This window comes from Ambystoma mexicanum, chromosome 1q, assembly GCF_040938575.1.
Source record: "Ambystoma mexicanum isolate Mex_15411 chromosome 1q, UKY_AmexF1_1, whole genome shotgun sequence".
Classification (NCBI taxonomy): domain Eukaryota; kingdom Metazoa; phylum Chordata; class Amphibia; order Caudata; family Ambystomatidae; genus Ambystoma; species Ambystoma mexicanum.
The window spans coordinates 797,746,689-797,763,886 of NC_090922.1; the positions used below are offsets into that span (position 1 = coordinate 797,746,689).

General features: G+C 44.4%; 1 protein-coding gene across 1 annotated transcript in view; it reads left to right on the top strand.

Moving 5' to 3' along the window:
* The window catches only part of PLA2G4A (phospholipase A2 group IVA), a 2,090,704-nt gene that overhangs the window by 1,286,536 nt on the left and 786,970 nt on the right, over positions 1-17,198 (top strand). The window lies entirely within an intron of this gene.

Here is a 17,198-nt window from a genome sequence, read left to right on the forward strand (position 1 = left end):
CACAAAGGTGTTCCTCCATGTTACTAGGCGCATTCCACTCATGGACCTCGGCATTCAGCTTGCCGACATTGACTCCTCCGTATCCAGTGATTTCAGGAGCAGGGTTTTGAATCTCTAATATTTGGAAGCTTCCCGGCAGTGCTAGAACTCCTCTCGCCACATTCTAAGGTGTCAGCACTATACATCCAATTGTTGGGACACCATTGATTCTAGGACAGGATCGTCTTTACATCCAAGGAGCGTCCCGCTTTAAGGACACCTAATCTTTGTTGGGCGAAGTCTGGTCAGACTGTTTAGCGCCACACCATATACGTGTATCGGGCTGAACCGTGAACTGTACCCAATACCTCTGACTGCCTTCCTTCCATCTATACAGGCAGGACCTATTCATCATCCTACTCCAACTGAACCACAGAAGTTGCGATCCCCCACGAGCACCAGTTAAGGTGGTAGGAAACTGGCCCAGATCAAGTCTGTGAATTTATAGGAACTAGGTTTTTTCATCCTAACTGTTTTCTCCTGATGTTCGTTATTTGTGTTTGTGAACAGAAACATTTCGAGACAGCTCTCTGGATTGAAAACAGAGATTTAATAACATGTTACACTAATCCAAATGGAGTTGTGTACACTGTTTTTCTGAATTTGTATTATCTAGCATTTACTGCCTAATACATATTCTGATGTTTTTTGTGAAGTTTTTGTAATCCTTGTGTTGTGGACTAACTAATTTAATCAAGTTTTTAACCATATTGATCTGTTTTTATTAAAAAATTGGTTTGTTGTTATTTTTAAATGTGACTGGTCCCCCCCTTCCTTTCAGATTCTGGCAGGCAGTACCTGTACCTTTAGCTCAGTCTCCTATTTATACTTTGACATAGATCCACCCGGATTTAAACAGAGTAGTCAATGCCAACCTTGAGTTGGACAGTGGTCTACCGGGTTTCCTCCCCGATATCAAGGAGCTGACACTTGGGACACAGACCCAGACAGGATGCGCCAGATAGTGCGGCTCAACCATCCCCCCGGACGACAAAGGAGCATTCCACTCCATGATGGCCAAGGCCTGTTAGGAGTTCGGCCTAATTCCAGAGGAAGAAAATCAGGATTGCTTCTTATTTGATCACATGGGGAAAAAGGAGAAAGGCTGTCTTTTCAGTTCCAATCCTGGATCACGTATGGCAGGAAGGCCTGTGTACATTGAACACCCATTTACGCTGCCAGCAGTGAAAGGTCTCTTGGAGAAAGAATGTAAAGCTCCAGAATCCACCCCTTAATGTCTGACAGCACAACCAACACCAGAGTATGTTGTACCTGCTGCAGCAAGCCGGAAAGCGTGCACTCAACATAAGTGTGCCACTCCCCCGGACAATGATGATCGCAAGCTAGTTGCCTTTGGGAAGAGAGTTCTTACTATAGGAGCGACGACTGTGAAAGCAGCAAATTCTTTAGCCATTGTCGCAAGGTATGACCAGGAAATGTGGCATCGGTTAGCCCCACTATTGGACTACCTGCCAGAACAGCAAAGGGAGGAGGCTATGCGTTTGGTGCGAGAGGGGGGAGAGGCATCTAATCGCAGCATAAATATTGCTGTAGACCTTGCCGAGACTGGCGTTAAACAAATTAACAATGGTGTGGTTCTCAGGCACCAAGCTTGGCTTTACTGCACAGATTTCCACCAGGAGGTACAGCACAAGGTAGTGGATATGCCATGCGAGGATGAGAATCTTTTTGATGAAAAGATAGATGAGGCTCTGAAGGCCATGAAAGCTGATTTGGACACAGCGAGGTCGCTTACAACTCTGCAAAGCAAAAGATCCTTTTGCTGCTTTTGTTCATTTCGTGGAGTATCGGGAAACTCAAGATTCGGGCTCTTGGGACAACAAAGGATACAATAGATCCACATTTTATTCGCAAGGCTACAATCGTAACTTCCAAGCCACCCAACGCAGCAGAGACTACCAGGGTCAAAGGAAGAGGGGATCTTCCTCCTCCCAAAGAGGCTGTCAAAACACAGCAATGACTGCCACAAAGGCAGTCAAATAGGAGGGAAGGTGGCGTTCCACCTCAATGAGTGGCGTTCCATAACCACGGACAGATGGGTACTAGATGCAGTATGGCCACTTGTTTAAGTTCAAACTTCCACAATTTCCCATTCCACCCAAAAAGGTGTCTCAATCACACCTTCACATCTTGAGACGAGAGGTACGGCTCATGTTACAAAAAAGGGCCATTGAGAGGGTACCCTCTCAGCAAGGGGAAAGGGTGTGTATTCCAGATTCTTCGTGCTGAAGAAACCAAATGGAAAGTGGCGCCCGATTCTAGACCTTCGGGTGCTAAACAAAAACATAAGAAAATCAAAAATTCAAGATAACGTTGCAAGACGTAATAAGAGCAGTGCAGCCCCAAGAATTCTTTGCGTCGCTATATCTCAAGGACGCATATTTTCATATACTGATTCATTTTGAATTTGATTTTAATTTTGAAAGATTTCTTATGCGCACCAGGCAGAAAACTGCATTTGGGCGCAGATGTCAACTAATATTGTATAATTTAGCTGTGATAACTTATACTCGCCCTGTGTACTTAAATTAAAGGATAGTTCCGGGACTTTTTTTTTATTGTTCCTATGGTTCGGCCATGTGTTTTTAAGCATAAATCGGTAGATCGTAGAAAACTTTCCTATGGACCTTACCCGACTTTTCGTCCATTAACGCACTCGAAATCAGTCGCCATTTTCTGATAATCCTATCATTTCCCCCCATCGCCCTGGCTCACCTGCTTTTGCGGCACTAAATCAAATCCCCCACCCCTGAAACAGACTTGATCAAAACATTCATATTCCCCGCCTCTATCCGTGACGTGACTGAGCTGCGTAGGCAAACGCGCCCAGGCGTCTTCTACGCGACTCCACACAGAACCAGGAAATCAACACAGATGAGCTCACACAACACAGCGCGCCACAATTGGGAATATGAAACTGTACTTTTAAATTAAACCGCAAGATTGTAAATTTGGTAAAGTACATTTATTTGACATCAAATGTTTTGAGAATATTCAGCGATTTGCATTTTTATTTGCTCACGTTCCAAAAAGTTCGTTTTTGAGGCACACGATGTTCCTTTGCTGTACACAGGGTCTTAGATCATCTCACAATACAGCGCCACAATTCGGAATATGAAACTGTGGTTTAAAAGCAAACGGCAAGATTGTACATTTGGCAAAGTACATTTATTTGACATCAAATGTTTTGAGAATATTCAGCGATTTTGCATTTTTATTTGCTCACGTTCCAAAAAGTTCGTTTTTGAGGCACACGATGTTCCTTTGCTGTACACAGGGTCTTAGATCATCTCACAATACAGCGCCACAATTCGGAATATGAAACTGTGGTTTAAAAGCAAACGGCAAGATTGTACATTTGGCAAAGTACATTTATTTGACATCAAATGTTTTGAGAATATTCAGCGATTTTGCATTTTTATTTGCTCACGTTCCAAAAAGTTTGTTTTTGAGGCACACGATGTTCCTTTGCTGTACACAGGGTCTTTGATCATCTCACAATACAGCGCCACAATTCGGAATATGAAACTGTGGTTTAAAAGCAAACGGCAAGATTGTACATTTGGCAAAGTACATTTATTTGACATCAAATGTTTTGAGAATATTCAGCGATTTGCATTTTTATTTGCTCACGTTCCAAAAAGTTCGTTTTTGAGGCACACGATGTTCCTTTGCTGTACACAGGGTCTTAGATCATCTCACAATACAGCGCCACAATTCGGAATATGAAACTGTGGTTTAAAAGCAAACGGCAAGATTGTACATTTGGCAAAGTACATTTATTTGACATCAAATGTTTTGAGAATATTCAGCGATTTGCATTTTTATTTGCTCACGTTCCAAAAAGTTCGTTTTTGAGGCACACGATGTTCCTTTGCTGTACACAGGGTCTTAGATCATCTCACAATACAGCGCCACAATTCGGAATATGAAACTGTGGTTTAAAAGCAAACGGCAAGATTGTACATTTGGCAAAGTACATTTATTTGACATCAAATGTTTTGAGAATATTCAGCGATTTGCATTTTTATTTGCTCACGTTCCAAAAAGTTCGTTTTTGAGGCACACGATGTTCCTTTGCTGTACACAGGGTCTTAGATCATCTCACAATACAGCGCCACAATTCGGAATATGAAACTGTGGTTTAAAAGCAAACGGCAAGATTGTACATTTGGCAAAGTACATTTATTTGACATCAAATGTTTTGAGAATATTCAGCGATTTGAATATTCAGCGGTCGCACTGATAATCGCATGGCTGTTCCAACAACGAGGCACTAGGCCACCACAACGGTATGTATGTTGCATCTAGCCGTTAGTACCGCGTAAGGGCATACTTGTACTTGGCGATCGTCCCATAAAATGGTCAGGGTGGTAACGTTGTTCACGCGGAGAAGCAACTGGCGGTTGAAAAACCCATCCGCCGGTGTCTGGTACTCGTGACACAGACAATAATGGATGATGTACCTATTTGACAAACATAAAAAATGAAATTAGTCTCACCATCAGATCTGTATTAAAATTTTTCATTTTATATATTCGGTCGGGAAATTATTTCATAGCTAGGACAGTGCAACTGGGTATTATACGTCAAGGGGGGGCTGTAGGATACTGAGACAGTCCCCCAGTGCAGGGGTTGACAGGGAGGCAGTGCAGGTGGAGAGTGGAAGTGCCCAGGACCGAGGTCGCAGACAGTGGACCAGTTGTAGCAGGGGAGAGGGAGAGAGAAAGCAGAAGCAAAGAGGAAGGTTTTGAGGTGCTTCCGTAAAAGGAGATGGTTCTCCTCAAGATAATGCGCGGTACAAAACAATATGCCACATAGAACGAACAAGTACAACTTAACCCTTCTTTAAAGCTACTGTATAGTAATTAAATTGCGGTATAAACTCATCTAAAGAGTTACTTACATTATATTTGCATTTTCCATTGTGTCTGTGCGTAGGGCAGCCCCGAAATACCACTCCTTCTATGCCAACGTTATTTCTTCTAATGAACGAACATGAAATGGCTTTCGTTTCTGAAATTATATTCATTATCGTTTCTTACGTTATTGCCCCACACCCCCAAAAAGAAGTCTTTCGGGATGGTCCCGGCCTGTCAAGGTCAAATAACAATAGAACCTTATACTGAGTCGTGGGCCATTCCGGCACCCGAGCAAAAAATCAAAGCAGCTGACCTTCGCTTTGAACGAGCACACATTCCTAGTTAGCTACATTCAGTGAAAGGCCATCTCACAGGACTTGAAATTTACACTCCATCTTTGCATTTCCATCTTTGCAGCCCCAGAGAACCATAAATACGGAGACATTCTATATTTTTTGAAAAATGTTTTATATTACTGTTTGGTTGGATAGACACATTGCATGTACACTGAGCAATCACTTTTATTTACACATTACATAGATACACATATTCAATGGACCTGCGACATGAGGAGACTCGAGAGAACAGACAATCAAATTACAATCATTTAAACCGTGATGTGTATTTCTCAATGAGCTCTTCTTTAGGTGGACATGGAACAGAGGCAATGTTGGGTGGCAATGCAGTTGTCCCCTGCACAGGTTCGTTCACAACTCCATTTATGTGCCTATCTAGGACGTCAACAATAAGTCTCTCAATAAACTCATATTGCATATCCTCAAACACTGGTTTGATCACCCATTGTTTACTTCTTTTAGTGAAGGCCTTATTGTAGCGAAGCGTCCCTAAAGTTCCGGTCGTCCTACTTTGTTGACGGCCAACATTATGGTTATGTGCCAAGACCGCTAGAAGAGTCCGATTTATCATGCCCTCCATGCCAAAATGCAATCGTTTTGGCCTGTACTTTAGGCACATATTGTGGAACACCTCCAAATCTCCTGTGTGGCAGAATTCCGTGAGTCTGCTCAAATCTCTTGTTATAGTTTTATCAAATACAATCTTTTCAATGGCTTTGTGAGTGGGTGATGAAGGAATCAACCTCCTCTGTGGACAAATGGCCATGTTCACAATTGTGGAAATGTTGGTTTGTGTTCCAACGGTGTACAGTGTAGCATTACTGACCGCCATTTTTCCAGTAGAATTTCCAACGACCCTCCACATGTTTTTGAGCTCCACCAAAGATGGTTGCTGATTGACTTGGACCACTGTGAAATACCTTGCATTTCTTTTTTTTTTACCTGCAGCAGACATTTTTTTATTGATTGTTTTTGCAAGATGCCAAACGTCAAATTGGTGATTTATATTTTTGTACTCTTCTCTCATTGTCTTGCCAATTGAAACGTGTCTGTCCGTGGCTATCAGGTCGATCACCATTCCCCGCGATTGTAGTTCTTGCAATGATGCTACAAAGCCAACTTTCTCCATGGCCACTGAGGATGTACTTTGTGACACCTGCACGACCACCGAACTCACAATTTTCTTACTTTCCATGTCCTGAAAGTGGTAGGTGCAGTACTTGGCTGAAAATCCTGGGCTGTCGCACTGTCCATCACCGGCTAGCCTGAACCGTTTGCCCGCGAATGTACTATCAATAGACATTTTTTCCATTCTCCTAGCTTCGCTAATGGCTGGAAATAGATAATCGGTTTGGTATTTGTAGAACTGAGTTTTCGCAATGAAATGGATTCCCACAAACTGAAAGAAAGACTCTAATTTTTTAAAACTTGAACCACTAAAAAGTGCAGCCGCTGCACAAAGTAGATTGCCTGCTGGCAGTTGTCCCAGCATGGGTTGTGCAGACCATGAGAAAGGATGATATTTTGTACAGGTGGCATGTATTTTAAGGTTAGTGCCTCGAATTGCACGAGTCACATTAATCAATGGCTCCCCACATACTTCCCCACCTACCGAATGCCCACATTTCAACCGAATAATAATATGAATCAAACAACTATCGAATACAATGAATTTGGCCTCTTTCCTTATACTGTCACTCTGCATCCCAGCTGGTTCGGCCTGTAACGTTGAGGACATGTCACTCACATGAAAGGTAGAATCTCCGATATCGTCTTCCGCTATGTTCAGTGATATTGATGGTGTTTCATTGTAGTCCACTTCATTCTCTTCCATTGCAACATCTGTTCCTTCTCCGGCGATGGGTGAATAAGACAATTTCTTCAACTTTCTCGCGGTCTTAGTTTTTGCGGGTGTGGATTCTGTGAATTGATCTCCGACTGCATCCGAACTACCAGGAGGACATTCACTATCAATGGCTGGTGGTGGTATAGCTCCGTTGTCAATCACTTCATATTCTTCCCATTGGCACGATGCATCTCCAGTCTCAAGTCCCTGCCAAAAGGTTTGACAAGCAACATCTCTCGTTCGCTTCACTGTCTGTGTAGATCTAGTTCGTACACCCACTCGCAACTAGAGGACAGATTGGAAAAAGGATGTTCAGTTTAAACACAACTTACAGTATTGAACTATTAACAGTGAAAAACAACATAATATAGTGACCAGGACACTAACCTTCTTTTGCTTTCTTTTCTTTGAAACTTTCTTGCCTCGAACTTCAACATCAGGACGCTGTTGCTCCGACTCGTGTGTGCATGTCTCCACTTCCTCTTGCGCTGCAACGACTATATTTTCATAAGCACATCCATCACGCACTGACGCTCCATCGACTCCCTGAAACATAGAACTTTCATTAGTATGTATAATAATATCGAAAACACAAAATGTACTTGGGGACCAATACCCACGTACATCTCAATAGCAAAACACGAATGAACGCTTTGTGTAGAACATTCAAACGACAATTATTCACGCATAGTTGATCTAGTTAGATGGAACTGTCTCGATCCATACCTCGGGCTCCTCATAGACTTCCATTGATGATATTATTGAAGATGATGCTTCAGTAACGCCCTGAAACACAGTAATTGCATTAGTATGGTTTTCTATTTTGATAAAAAGAACAAACTTTGTGCAGGCGTCAACGGCTCGTCTAAATAGACCTGCACAAATGATCAGTTGTCTAAAATAAATAATGGATATGTAAATATGATTCGATTTGCTCGATCGTTGGAAGTGTCACCACCCAGAGATCTGCATCAACTACTAGGGGTGATGTTCTTGTAGAAGAAGGTCCTTCATCTCCCTGAAACATAGTACTTGCGTTAATAAAGAAGGAAGTATAGCGGATGTAATCACGTCATATGATTTCGCTTGATAGAACTGTCAGTATCCATACCTCGAAATGCATAAGAACATCAAGGGACGATGTAACTGCGGTGCACACTTCTGCAAGCTGTTGCGCCGACCCGTAACTGCATGCTCCCCCTTCTTCTTGGACTAATGCTCCATCGACTCCCTGAAACATAGGACTTTCATTAGTAATGAACACAATATTGAAAAAAGAAGACACATAGGAGGGCGACGACAGAAGGACATATCAATGGCTAAAAACGAAAGAAACATTGTGTGTAACAATCACGCTACAAGAATGCAAGATCTGATGATCTCCATCGATGTAACTGTCCGGAAACGTACCTCGAGCATCTGAGTGACATCAACGGTAGTCGTCAATACGTTGGACTCCTCAGCATCTCCCTGAAAGACAGTACTTGCATTATTTTGGATAACAATAATTATAACTGAAAACAAAGACTAGAGGACGAATACAAGGGTGTACCATTAGGTAAAATAATTACACGATAAATTAAAACTATTGATTTACATGCCTAAAACAAGTCAGTGGCAGAATAGCCAAGTAAGATTACCCGATAGGCGCTTGAAGTGGCTGATGACTGCAATAACGACACGGATGGAGAATCTTCCGCCTTCATATTGAGTGGATAAATAAATGGGGAAATTATTGTTAGCTAATGCTACACACTACCGCAAGGCCGAGAGATAAATACGTAAACTTGACTCACCAGTGGAGGGATGTGGACGAATAGAGTGGGAATAGCGGTTGAGAGCAATTTTCGCCTCGCTCGCGGTGTTCTTCTTTATTAGCAATGATGTGGAGTACATGTCAGAGGTAAAGTGCCTGCTGCAGATGCGGTATCGATCACCCCTCTTGTCCGCAAAGACTTCTAGGACTCTACTTTCAAGCTCAGACGGTGGATATCCGCAATATCGGACCCATTCTCTTATCTGATCTATTGTCTTAGGGAAAACATGCATTATAGTACCTTCAGATTTATTATGGGTCTTCGAAGGGCAACCGCCAATGGAACAGGCAGGCATTGTGGAAAGTTCTGAAAAGTAAAGATCAACAATTCTCTATGAATACCAATGTGTTAAAAAATTAAATGACACATAAAAGGTTCAATGCAAGGTTCGTTTTGGTTCTTGTAACTATACACGTTATTCACATGCGGATAAGTATTTGAATAACTTTAAAAAAATAGAAAAATAATTTGACTAAACTCAGAACATGTGACTAGTTACTTGCATGTACTGTCTTGAACGAAAAGAAATTGGACGCAAAATGATTATGGTACATGGCCTTACCTTGACGAACAAACAGTTAGATGCAGGGATCAGAGTAGTTTCTTGTCGTAGAACAGGGAGCAGTTCACAAGTTGCAAACTGAGGAGTTTCCTCGAAGTGGTCACGGAAGTTCACAGAGACGAAGAGCAGATAAGCAGCACCTTCACGGGTTGACTAGCAAAGCGCAAAGAAGTGCTCATTAGAAATATGAAGTGGGTTATAAAGGATTCGAAACAGGGGTGTGTTTGTGAATGAATGACGTGTATATGTCGTGGCATTATGCGGTTTGCAGGGGGGCGTCCAGGGATGCATGGCAGGAGACACGGGGTCTGGAGGTAGACATGGGAACAACAACCCATGCTCTATAAACCACTTTGAAGTGTACATGGTCTTTGGCACCTCTTGGCCTTTATCGCTCCCCGACAGCTCCACTTGGCAGCGCAAGTACCCCGGTGCGAACTGCCTTTGATAGGGCGGGGGGTGGATTGGGGCGGTGGTCGTGCAGACAAGACACAGGAAGACTCATGAATGGAGACACACTTATGTGGATTGCAGGGGGCCGTCCAGCGTGAGGGGGGATGCTTGGCAGGAGACACGGGGTCTGGAGGTAGACATGGGAACAACCCATGCTCTATAGACCACTTTGAAGTGTACATGGTCTTTGGCACCTCTTGGCCTTTATCGCTCCCCGACAGCTCCACTTGGCAGCGCAAGTACCCCGGTGCGAACTGCCTTTGATAGGGCGGGGGGGGTGTGGATTGGGGCGGTGGTCGTGCAGACAAGACTCGTTTGCCGCAGGGCCTCACCAAGGAGAGGCCATCTAACTGCATGTAAGAGGCAGGCTGCAGGATCTAGTACATGGAAGGCAGGGGGTGAGTTTATAAATACCTCACCCTCCCAGGAGAATATATGGGTGCAGTTCACCCTGGAGACCCTGGATGCCTAGGCAGTTAGTCAGCAGCAGGCTGGCCTGTGGTGGCAAGGCGGCACGGGCCAGAGGGGGTCATCTCTGTACCCGGTGCCCAAAAGGATGATTTATTATGATCAACCATATTGATTATTTACCTATAACCATGTTTTGTGTCAATAAAATCCAACGGCCTTCCTTTTATTGCCAACGCTTGAATAAAGTGGTGTGGTAAGTATTTTTGGGGGAGGAGGCAAGGCCGGGAGGCTTGATGCCAACCCGCAAAATAACATATGTATGTCTGCTGCATATGGGTTCAACGAGACATGTGGTGTGACAAGACAAGGCACAGGAAGACTATTCAATGGAGACACACCAGATTCATTTAAAAAATCAAAACAACCATTGTTAAAATATATGTTGGGTTTTATTTTAGATCTTAATTTCAATTGAACATAAATAATAAACATTACACATTATAAAGTTCCGGTTGCAGCACATCCAGGGAAAATTCGCGGTATTGTCCACTGTCGCTGGGGAAATGTTGTCTAATGGCAAGTACCGCACAGGCAGGTATTACTCTCCGAACGCGGTGTCCGAGCCTCCCGTGAAGCTACCAAGTGAAGCAACGATAGGCCACCAGCCTGTAACACCTGTGAAAATGAAAGATGCAAACTGTATTAAAATGACAAAACTTTCTTATCACTGTCGATTCAGGTAAAAAATGTCATTCTGCTTTGAAAAAAATTCTATCTAGAAAATGCACAATATGGAACCAATTTACATGCATTCGAATGATATGTAGATGTAATTTTATATGTGGGAGACGACCATGACATAGTAGTGGCATCACTGACATCACAACCAGAGTATACTTACTCGGATTACGCGGACGAACAGTGCCGCGAAGTTCGTGCATAAGCACCATCATCATCCTCAACACGGTCCGTGAGAGGCAGGCTTCCCTGAACTCTGGCAGCTCGGTGATGCATTGCGGACTTGGCTCGCCTTCCGAAATGTAGGCCAAGCACCCGGAATTTTCACGGCAGCAGCAGTTCTCCTCCTCAGTTGGCATAAGCTCGCACCGATTGCACGTGCACCAGGTGGAGACGCCGTCCATGCGACATGGTCCAGGCTCTTCATCCGTTGACTGGTCCTCCCAACTGCCGTCCGAATCCCCATTGTTTTCGCGTGCTTGCCTTTCCAGTAGTTCCTCCTCGGTGTACTCGGGCTCGTACATATACGGCATTATTGTAGCCATTGTGTGGTAAAGAAAGTAAAATAATTTACCGAGATGGTACAGGTGTTCACAAGGCCTAGAAGCGGCGAAGGTAGCTGACCAGAGCACAGAAACGAGTCACAGAATACTCAAAGTAACACAGAGAGAGTAATGGAATCGAAAATCTGCTGCTGTGTGTTGTGAAACGGTGTGTTTATACTTATTGAGGAAAGAGGCGTCCTGCCATTTCCATGGCGACACTTCATTAGCTGAGGCGCAGCGATTGTTGACACGAAACGTGCTTTGGCGTTGGGAAATGGGCGGTACGCGTCTGCTGATGTCAGGCTCAGGGGCGGGGGATTTGATTTAGTGCCGCAAAAGCAGGTGAGCCATGGCAATGGGGGGAAATGATAGGATTATCAGAAAATGGCGGCTGATTTCGAGTGCGTTAATGGACGAAAAGTCGGGTAAGGTCCATAGGAAAGTTTTCTACGATCTACCGATTTATGCTTAAAAACACATGGCCGAACCATAGGAACAATAAAAAAAAAGTCCCGGAACTATCCTTTAATTTAAATAGGAAGGTTTTTAGTTCTTTTCTGAACCCTGCTACATGAGCGTATATCAATGGGCAGCTGGTTCCCCAACTTAGGACCAAACACAGAGAACCTCCTATCTCCTTTAGAGGTGTATTTTGTCCAGGGGACATATACCAAGAGTTTATCTCCTGATCGGAGGTCTCTGGTTGGGTAATACTTGTGGATTCTCATATTCAGGTAGCTGGGTGCAAGTTTATGATAGCACTTGTACACAAGACATGCCACCTTAAATTTAATACGATCCTCCACCATCAGCCAGTGGAATGCTTTCCGGGATGTGGACAGTTAGCCTAACTGCAGCATTCTGGGCCTTTTGTAGTCTCGACATTTGTTTCACAGGGATCCCAGTCATAAGACTGTTACAATAGTCGAGATGGGCATTTACCAAAGCTCCCACAACCACTGGATGATCTTGAGGAGTTAAAAAAGGGAGTACGTTCCTAAGCAGGCGCAAGGAGTAATACACTGCTTTTACTTTTGCCCCTACCTGAGCTTCACTGGCCAGATTTTCTTGCCAGATGCACCCGAGATTTTTCACTCTCCTTGAAAACTGGATGTTTACACCTAGAATCTGTGAAATTATGTTAGTTCCTTCCTCTGTTTTTGTTCTCTGATCTGAATAGAATTACTTCTGTTTTGGCTGCATTAAGCTGCAACTGGTTGCAGGCCATCCATTTTTTGATGTCTTGCATACACCGGTTTATCCTTTTAAATGCCTCCGGCAGATTATCTGTCTCGACATAAATCTGCGTATCGTCAGCATATGAATGGAAACGTACGGCGTGTTTCCTCAAGATATCAAACAGTGGTCAAATGTTTAGGTTAAAATTCAGAGGTGAGAGCGCTGAACCTTGGGGGACTCACCGAACATTCCTCAGGTTTGCAGTGAGTAACGGCCATTTCCAGTTTTGGGTACTACCCTTTGGCTTAAAATCAGCACTCAGAACATTCACCAAGTGCCTGGCTCCTGTAGCAGCTTTCCTCTGGAGGCAAGATCATCACATTTACCCGTACTTGGGCGATTGGTTCGTTCGGGGCACAACTTACCAACAGGCGTTGGTCTCTCAACAGCACAGAGGTTCTACTCCAACGATTGGGCTTTACCATCAACTACAGCAAACCCTGCTCGACTCCCTCAAAGAACTTGGTTTTCCTGGGAGCACAATTCCAGACAAACCACAATCCGGTGAAACACGCCGGGGAAAGAGTACAGAAGCTCCTAGCTCTAGCGGGCTCATTTACACCGATCAAATCCATCACAATCGCTCTTACATGGCTCTGCTTGGTACCATGTCATCATGCATCTCTCTGATTCGAAACTGCCGCCTAGACATGCGCCCCTAGGACACAGAAATTCCTCTCATCCAGATGGACCCAGATCCAGGGCTCCTGTTCGGACAGGATAGTCATCTCCCGGCCACTGGCAGATGCCCTAGCATGGTGGACTCACCCCTACAACATCAAACTGGGCATGTCTCTTGCGGAACCAGACTTCCTAGACACTATCGTGACCGATGCCTCACAAATAGGATGGGGTGCTCATTTAGACCAGCTCCAGGTCCAAGGGCCTGTGGTCACCCACGGAGACCTCACTGCATATCAACGTCCTAGAGTTGCGGGCAGTACACTGGGGGCTCAAATCTTTTCTCCCCCTCATCAAGGGCTCGGTGGTGCGGGTTCTCACCGACAACACAACCTCAATGTTCTACCTGGGGAAGCAAGGAGGGACATGCTCAGAAATCCTATCCAAGGAAGCACAAACCATTTGGCACTGGGCCATCCAGCACAACATTCAAATCTCAGCTTTCAACTTTCCAGGGATACAGAATGAACAGGCAGATACCCTCAGCAGGGATTCCTTCCAGACACACAAGTGGCAACTGAACAGCATCCAGGTGGCAAAGATCTTCCCGAAATGGGACCTTCCCCCTTTGGACATTTTCACAAGCCCCAAAAACAAGCAATGCCAGCAGGATCCCACATCGAACTCCCGGGTAGACGGATTCTCCTTCCCTTGGAACGGAATGTTGCCTACGCGTTTCCCCCCTTTCCTCTCATAAGGAAAACCATACAAATGATTTGCAAAGCTCTTTGCAAGATCATCCTGGTGGCCCCGTTCTGGCCCAGGCAGACCTGGTTCTCCGACCTGCTTCGCTTGGCAGTGGACCATCTGCTTCACCTAGGATCTCAGTCGGATCTCCTGTCTCAGAACGAAGCAATATTATTACATCACAACCCAGACTCCCTCAAATTGGCGGCGTGACTCCTGACCAATCCGAGTTCGGAAATCTAAATATCCCTCAGGACTGTTGCCGCATCTTGGCAGATGCAAGAGCTCCATCCACCAACATCTCATATGGCCGCAAGTGGAAGAGATGAGGTGCTTGGTGTACACAACACCCTAATCTACAGCCATTAAAGAGAACACCTCAACAACTCCTTACTTATCTTTTGCCATTAGCAAAAGGAGGTTTGGCGGTGGCTTCTATCAAGGTACACCTGTCGGCAATATCAAGATTTACACGGATTTACACGGAATAGAACATCTATCCCACTTTAAAGGAAAAAGATTCCTCCCGTTTGGAGTCCGTTTCTCACTTGGAAGGTGATTTTTCTGGTGGCCATTTCGTCTTCTAGATGGGTATCAGAAATCCAGGCTTTGGTCATTGATCCACCATATCTGCGTTTCATGAGGGACAAGGTGGTTCTCTCTACGAACCCGTATTTCATTCCTAAAATTCCTTTGGAATTTCATAAAAATGCAACAATCACTCTTCCAACCTTTTCTCCTAATGCCTCTACTGCTGCTAATGCTCTGCATTCTCTAGACGTTAAGAGAGCATTGAAGTACTACTTGGACCGCACAAGATCGTTTAGATCCTCTAATCAGCAGTGTCCTTTGGCCCTTCCAATAAAGAGAAGTCGATTTCGAAACAAGGTATCTCACGATGGGTGGCTTCTACTATATCCTTCTGCCACACAAAGGCCAACAGACCATTACAATCAGCTCCCAGAGCTCATTCCACGAGGTCCACGGCAGCCTCAGCAGCTCTATGGTCGGGGGTACCCATCTGGGACATTTGCCAGGCAGCAATATGGCAGTGCCCCACACGTTCACCAGGCACTACTGTCTACATCAACAACATGACGAAGATGTGCAAATGGGACGGGCAGTCCTCCAACGACTGTTCCAGTAAGGTAAGCCCTCCAGCTTCCGGGGTTTTGCTCCTGGTTTTTTACCTTAAGGTTATATGCTTTCGCTTAATGTCATATTGCTAAAGGTTTGCATCCTGTTTGCCTGATATACACCTCCAAGCATTTCTACTGCTACAGAATCTATTCACAGCATGTGAATCCATGAAAGATCCAATGCTGCAGAAGGGAGTAGTTTCTTACCTGTAACTCCATTTCTCCAGCATTGGTATCTTTCATGGATTCACATGCTACTTCCCCCTCAGGCAAACATCCTTCTTAGGGCATCCTCCATTTGGAGAGGTTAAAATCTGAGGGGAAGCTGCAGGGCGGAGCTATACACTCGACGTCCCATTGGTGCTGCCAAAAGCACCCATAACGGCGTTAATGGGACACTCAAGGGGTCATCGTTTTTTCCATAGGAAAACTACTATATTAAAGTTACCAGGGTTTGCCAGCCTGACAATGGGGAATATTCACAGCATGTGAATCCATGAAAGATACCAACTCTGGAGAAATGGTGTTACAGGTAACACACTACTTCCTTAAGGATTAAGAGCCTAGGGCGGAGGTAAACCTCAGTGAGAGTAATATCAGAGAAGTTGTAGAAAAGGGGAGGAGGGAGGACCATCGGAGGGACATAAAGAGGGAGAGTAAGGAGAGACAGTAGGGGGAAGGAGAAGAGTGCGAATGGTAGACAGTCGCGGTGAGAAATATGAATGTGTGGAAGGAACCTAGGTGTGAGGACCCGAGTGTCTGAAAGGCACAATCATTGTCATCCGTGGGGAAAAAACCATTGGATAGGAACCCGTAGATTGAGGAACCTTAGATGGAAAAGGCTGCAACCTTTAGGCATCACCAGAAGCTAGATGGTGGTTTAGACAGTAAAGGCTTCCAATCTCTAGTAGCAGCCGTGGATAGAGGGGCGACTGTGTTGGGGTGGAATCGCCTCTTCTAGGCTAGAGAGGGATGGACATTAGACCCACTGCTGAATAAAAAATAAACTTGAATTGTCTATGGGTTTACTTTTGAAGCGGTCTGTGACACTATATTTCATGAAATTATTCTGAGATCTTGTTTGGAAGTATTGACGATCAACATTCGGGATTCCTCGGCGATAATGTACATACCTCAGGAATGAACCTCCCTGGGAAAGGGATGAGAGAGGTGTAAGTAGATGGTCCTGAGAAATTATAGTTTTCGTATGCATTTTTTACTTACTACTTTAAAATTGCTTTATACTCATTATGCTGACACTTTATCTCTGTACTATTGAACATCGAGGCCCTGATGCACAGAGAGCTGCAGAACAGAATGATGGGATAAAGAAGAATTGATATTTTATGATAAATCCCAGTTTCACAAAAATGATTTGGAAGGAATACATTCAACTGACTGCAGGTGCAACGGACCCACATCTAGAAAACCTGAGTGGTGGTGTGCTCTTTCCCGACACCTAGATATGCATTGGCTCCCTGTACCCACTTGGGTGCAAGGATCACATCCAAAGGTAAAAAAAGAGAAACTCTCCCAAGCATGAGCATTTTTATTTCAGGCAGAGAAGTGCTGCAAGGTGTCTAACTAGACCCCTGTCTACATTACTTTTCCCCTGCACTTGGTTTCTACATGGAAACCCAGGGATGCTGCAGATGAAATTGCAGCGCATTGTGTATTGGCATATGACATTGACAAGTGCACTGCCGAAAGCTGACATGCCACAGTCCTTATTCTGTTGGTTAATTTGCACACGTTTGCAGAATCACATTTCTGAATAAGCCTGAATGTTTGTTTTCTCCACT